Source organism: Meles meles, chromosome 3 (assembly GCF_922984935.1).
Source record: "Meles meles chromosome 3, mMelMel3.1 paternal haplotype, whole genome shotgun sequence".
NCBI classification, from domain to species: Eukaryota; Metazoa; Chordata; class Mammalia; order Carnivora; family Mustelidae; genus Meles; species Meles meles.
In genome coordinates, this window is record NC_060068.1 from 145,284,765 (window position 1) to 145,291,256 (window position 6,492).

The window sequence follows — 6,492 nt, forward strand, 5'->3', positions numbered from 1 at the left end:
CCGAGTTATATTTAAGCAAGACCTGTTGCAAGAGCACTGTGTGTGTGTGTGTGTGTGTGTGTGTGTGTGTGTGTGTGATAAATCCTCATTCATTCCTTTCCTCCAAGATAATAAGCAGCTGATTTGATTACTAAGTTTAAGCGATTTAATTCAAGACACAGAGACGAGTGAGAACCCATATATGAACTTGTGACTCTTCCTCTTTGTCTGTATTACACCATGACCATTTTATTCCATTATTTTAGTCTCAGATCTGGAAAAAAGGACGTTCGTAACCATATCTGAGGTTTTTATTAGGATATTAACTTTTCTTTAAATCTGATTTTTCCTCCAAAACTCACCCACAAATTCCCAGCACATTGTTGAAATGAGAATTCTTCCAGTGACCACCTTTGTGAAATGATCAAATATCTTAATAAATTAAACTAAGGAACTATTAGACTAATCATTATTATTATGACCATCCCAGATCCTCATGGAGCAGCTAGTATGACCACTATGGCGTATGTAGGATACCGCGACTCAGAAGTGAAGTGGTCCAGGGCGGAAGGACTTATTAGTTGGTAAAAATCAAAGGCTCTCCTTTACCATAGCGCGGCTGGAATCTTAAAGCACTAAATTGGTATTCATCAGGTGTTACTGCTTTTCATCATGGCTATAAACTCCATACCTTTGAATTCAAAATGTATCGCTCCTGGTTCCTTCCTGCTTTCTTATCTGTCACTTACTAATTCTTCTTACTAATCCTGACAAACACTTGAAGGCATTTTTTTCTGACCTGTTCATGGTTCTCACCTGCTTACTAAGACTCCAGACATTACCTGAGAGCTCTTAGGTGGCTGTTCACTAACCCTGACACCAACCTTGCCTCTCCTCACAGACTTCGTGCAGGAGGAAGTCAGCCAGGTTTCAGGGAGATGAATATCTGTCTGTTTCCTTCTGACTCACTGAAATGTGAGTAAGTGTTTGGAACCTACCCTTGTTTGGGAGGCAGTATAGTTCCCTTCATGTGAGACAGGAATCTGTGCTTTGTCTCTGGGTGCTGGAGAGGAAAATGCACCCTTTTTTTTGCTTTTGTGCTCCGAACTGGACAAATTAACATTATGCTGGCATGAGGTATAGAATAAATCAGGAGCTGTATTTTTCCAGAGCAGGCAACAATTTTAAAGTTCAAGAAAAAGAGTCAACTTCTGCCCCACATCAATTTTAAAAGTATAAACGGTTCTTGAAACAAAATAGTTTGAGAACTCATTCCTTACTCTTCCAAGGAGCTATTCTGCCTAGGTGAAACTGTGCTGGACACCACATTCTGAGGAAATAAGATTAAGGCAGGGCTTTTAAAACTCTTTGGTCTCAAGGGGCCCTTTACGCTTAAAATTATTGAGAATCAGACGAATGGATAAAAAGAATGGTGTAGTATTGTATATATTTTCTAACGTTTCTGAAGCCCTTTATTGGGCCAACAAGGCTGGGAGCTGTCCCAATCTGCAGTCTCCAGGTCTATGGTGCCTCTGCCTCTGTTTGGAACTGGGGCAAGTGGCCTCCTCCGTTGGTTTGCCCCTTCAGGTATCCCCAGCTCTCCTTGGAGTACTCCTGAGTCTTGGAGGGGGCCACTGAGAGAAAAAACATCAGCATAATGATGCCTGAATTCCAGGACTTGCGGATAGGAGAGATAAACTTTGGAGAGACTGGGAGCCAGGGTATCTTCAGGCTGGTCTGCTCACACATGTACGGCTGAAGTGGTCCATAGGTGGGGGAGGAGGAGTGGACTATCCCCTCAGACTTCTGAAGGGCATTCTGGCTCTTTTCACTAGGCCCTAGCAGCTCCTGGTCATAACACCAGTTAGATGGTGCCCCCAGCCACACTGCCCTTGATGAGGAACTTCCTCAGTGACCATACTCGGGGCACCATGGTCACTCAGCTCTGTGTGCAAGGACCAAGATGATGGAATATTATTCAGTCATAAAAAGAAGGAAGTCTCGCCATTTGCAATGACATGGATGAACCTGGAGGACATGATGCTAAGTGAAATAAGCCAGGCAGAGACAGACAAATACTGTATGATCTCACTTACATGTTGGATCTAAAAAAGCCAACTCGTAGTACAGACACTAGAATGGTGATTAGCAGGGGCTGGTGAGGAAAATGGGGAGATGTTGGTCAAAGGGCCCAAACTTTAAGTTATAAGAGGAATAAATCCTGGATGTTTAGTGTACAGCGTGGTGACTCTAGTTAATAACGTTGTATTGTATATTTGACATTTCCTAAGAGAGGTCTTAAGTGTTCTCGCAACAAAAACAAAAAATGGTATCTATATGAAGTGATGGATATGTTAATTATCTTGATTTTGATCATCAGATCACAATGTATATGTATATCACAACCTAATGCTGTACACTGTGTGTAAATATATATATATATATATATATATACATATATAAACAAATTGTAATTGTCAACTATACCTTATTAAAGCTGGGAAAAATATGGAGGATCCTAGGAACTTTACTTATCATGTAAGAAACTAAAATAGATACATTTTCTAATATTTATATATTAATTCAACAATAAGGCTTTTATGAGTTAACATAAATAACATATTTTACAAAGAATAACTATATTTCCCTAAATGAAGAAAATCATGAGAAGAATGGCATTGTCTTACAATTTTGTCAATCTTTTTAATGTCTGACTTAAAAAAACTTGATTTCTCGTATCTGCTCCTACATCTGTTGTGATAGGTAATTTCAGTGAAATATTAATTTGGAATTGATCTGGCATTACACAAATGTAGTTAAAAACAGGACAAATTGTGGATATTCCTGATACTGCCCCCAAACTCAAAAAGTGGTAGTTTCTTAAGGACTAGTTCCAATGTGGAATCTGAAACCACATTAATAAACTTTCCTACCCTAGTGTTGATTTGTAACCTCAGGAGTTCCTGGGGTTGAAATCTGAAACTGGCCTCCATACATGGAAGGCAAAGAGAGACAAGAGAAAGAGGCAGACCTCTTTCGATTAGGGGGTTGCAGTTTTAGTAAGCAAGGGAACTTACATGCTAGGTTTGTCTGGTGTGGCTACAAGATGAGTGAATTTCCACCCAGCTGCCAGAATCTCAAGTTTATGTAGCGCCCTTAGCAGGCAGGGTTCAGTCATATGTACAGTTCAGATAGTCTCAGTAACACAGAACTTTCTCAAAGTTGTGTCCCTGAAGCGGCTCCTAGTGTGGGAACAGTTGGCAGAGCCTATATTTCAAGGACAGGGGAGGGGATATGGAGCCTCCAATTATCTGGGTCCATCTTGCAGGTCAACCAGCAATCACATCCTCCTGATGACCTTCTCCAACAAGTTGTGCATTAAAATTCATTGGTCAATTGAGCACTTTGAGTAGATATTTTACCCATGCAACGTTTTGTCCCATCATATATTGGTCATTTGGAAAACACTGGTTCACTGAGTTCTGCAGATTTTCTAATTATTGACACATTTCAGTACACAATACAAAAAAAATAGTATTGTCAACTCTCTCATCAGAAAAGTCTTTACCTATTGGGAAACTGTCAAACTCATGCTGGCACATACACATTTTCCAAAATTTAATTTTCATTTGAAAGCTTGAATTTTATCATTGGCAGCACATACTATCAGTTGTTCTATGAGAAATAAAGACCCACTTCATTCATCTTTAATAAATGTCTATCCAATACCCAAGTCTGAATCATAATAGTTTGTCTGTCAATTGTCCTTTCAAGTAAAACTGGTGTTCCATGAGAAATGTGGCTAGGCCATTTTACGGATCCTTCCGACAACCATCTTATTTCAGTGTGCAACACAAGTGCTCTATGTGTATTACCAGGTTTACTCATGCAAAATAGTTAAAAGACATGTAGTCAAGAGTTGAGATTTAATGAAGGTAGCTAATTCTTACTCCTTTGTCAAGGACATTCTTTCTTCCTTCCTTCCTTCCTTTCTTTCTTTCTTTTAAAGAGATTTTTACAGAGAAAGAGCAAGCCCATGAGAGCACAAGCGGGAGAGGGAGGGGTCAGGGCAGAGGGAGAAGGAGAGCCAGAATCCCAAGCAGGCTCCAAGCACACATGAACCCGAATGAGGGGCTCGATCTCACAACCCTGAGATCATGACCATGCTTAACTAACTGAGCCACCCAGGTGCCATGTCAGGGACATTCTTAGGTGAAACTAGCTCTCTCTCTAGCCTTCCCCTCTCCCTCTCTCCTTCTCTCTCTCTTTCTTTCCTCCTTCCTGGTTTCTTCTCTCCCTTGCTCCCCGACCTCCTCCTCTGCCCTCTTCTCCCATACTTCCTCTTTCCTTTCTCTCTATTGCTCCCCTTGTCCTCTCCCTTTCATTTTTCCTCTGTGAGTGTCCAGTGTGAAGAATGCAATGATTACTCTTACTGATCATTGTTGTTGCACTATAAGGCAGATGCAAACACAATGAAAAATGCAAATAATGGCTCAGTATTAGAATGAAAATATTTTTGACCGACCTACCGCCAAAAGCGTCTTGAGACACCCAGGGGCCACATTCTGAGAATTGCCAAGGGATGGAGTGAGGCCTCTCTCCTCTTTTCTTTCCAACTCTAGGCTGGAGTGTTTCAGGGAAGAGGCTCAGATGAGTTTTTCCTTGAGTTCTCTCTGACCTCTCTGTGGCTTCCAGTTTGGCTCTTTGTTTATCTCATTCCCCCATGTACAATCACCTAAACTAGAAACCTCTGCTTCCCATCCTCGGGGCTACCACAGGCCTCCCTGCCACCACACTTTATCAATTCTGTCCTTATTCTTAATGTACTTTCTGTGTGCATTGCTACGCTCTTCAGTTACAAGCTCTTTTGATCTTTCCTCACAATGTCTTCTATGCAATCTCCCTGTGCTTCCTCCTCTCCTGTCTCTGACCCACTGTATACTATCATCACATTTCTCTTTCCAAAATGCAGAATTGATTTGCTGAAAATCTTTGGAAATTTACATGATGAAATTCAAGCACTTCAGAGTTTAAGCTTCCAGTTGACCTCCAACCTGCCTCTGCTATCTCTCTTATAAAACGCTTTCTTTTGTATGTACTATGATATGGCTTGAATTTAGTGACATGTGTATACTTCACCTTCTCACTTAAATACTGGATCTCTGAAATCTTACATGTTTATATCACAAGTGTCTAGTCCTGTACCTGACAAATAGTTCCGAAAAATAATTACTAATTTGAATTTCTGAACAGTTTTACATTCTTCACCCTAGACCTGAGAAAGGGTAGGGAATGTGAAATTCTATGTTACTCCTGGAAAATTTGCAATGCAATAACCAATGACTCCTCAAATGACACCCAGTAAATGCATGACAAGACTGAGTAAAGTTCAGAATCCATTGCATTTGACTTAACCTATGTGTCTCCCGGCACCTGTTAAGTTGCATGATGTCTAGACACTTCCAACTTAAAGACAAAACGAATAAACAAAACTAGAATAATTCAGTGTTCCTCAGGTCCCTGGAACCATCAGTTCATTTATGCATTTTATTCAGACTTCTGTCCTAGGTCTACTAGGATTAACTGTCCTTATTTGTTTTCATGTGTGGCAGACATGCAGAACAACTGGTTGTTCTTGGAGTTTGCCATGGAGTTGGCTTGGAGTTGACTTCCCTCTGGGAGTCACCCTGCCTTCTAGTATATGGAGAGATACCTGACCCCAACTGGATTGATTAGATTTTCTCCACGAGAGCTGTATTCAGGGTGCAGAGATTCTGGAGGGTCTTCGATGAGCACATAGACTAGGGATTCATGTTCACTTGGGGAAGCCATTTTTAAAATGAGCATAGAAAGAGCCAGTTAACAGCTATTCCTAGAAAACAGAAAGGAGAGACCAAGACACCGAGGCATGAATAAATTAGAGAGAGAGAGAGAAGGTAAGAGAGAGTTTGTTTTAGTTCATTTTTTCTTTCCGTTTTTGTTTCAAGTCATTTGAGAGATCTGAGTGCCCATTCCATGAAATTCCCTGGTGTCCTCCTAATATTTTCTATTTTTATTTTTCCTGTTGGACATCCTTGAGGACAGTGACCATGTCTCATTTACTTTACTCACAGTCCCCAAAACAGGGCCTGTTACATAGCTGGTAGTCAGTAAATGTTTCTTCCATTAATGAGTAAACACGATTATTCAACTAACATATAATTATTAGGATGAGCCAGAGAAAAGGAGAAGTAAGGAAGTTTATCTCTTAGAACATGGAAAAGCTCAACAAAGGGAAAACATTGTTCACATGTACTTAAGGATTTTTTTAAACTTTGTTTTTTGTTGTATTTTATTTGCCTTTTTTTTTTCAAGAAATGTGTTATAGGGGCACCTGGGTGGCTCAGTGGGTTAAGCTTCTGCCTTCAGCCTAGGTCATGATCCTTGGGTCCTGGGATTGATCCCCACATTGGGCTTGGCAGGGAGCCTGTTTCCCCTTCTCTCTCTGCCTGCCTCTTTGCCTACTTGTGATCT

At 40.6% G+C, this 6,492-nt stretch overlaps 1 pseudogene; it reads right to left on the minus strand.

Annotated features, from left to right (window-relative positions):
- Positions 1-1,500: 1,500 nt before the first annotated feature.
- Positions 1,501-1,912, minus strand: LOC123939287 (annotated as a pseudogene).
- Between the last annotated feature and the right edge of the window lie 4,580 nt (positions 1,913-6,492).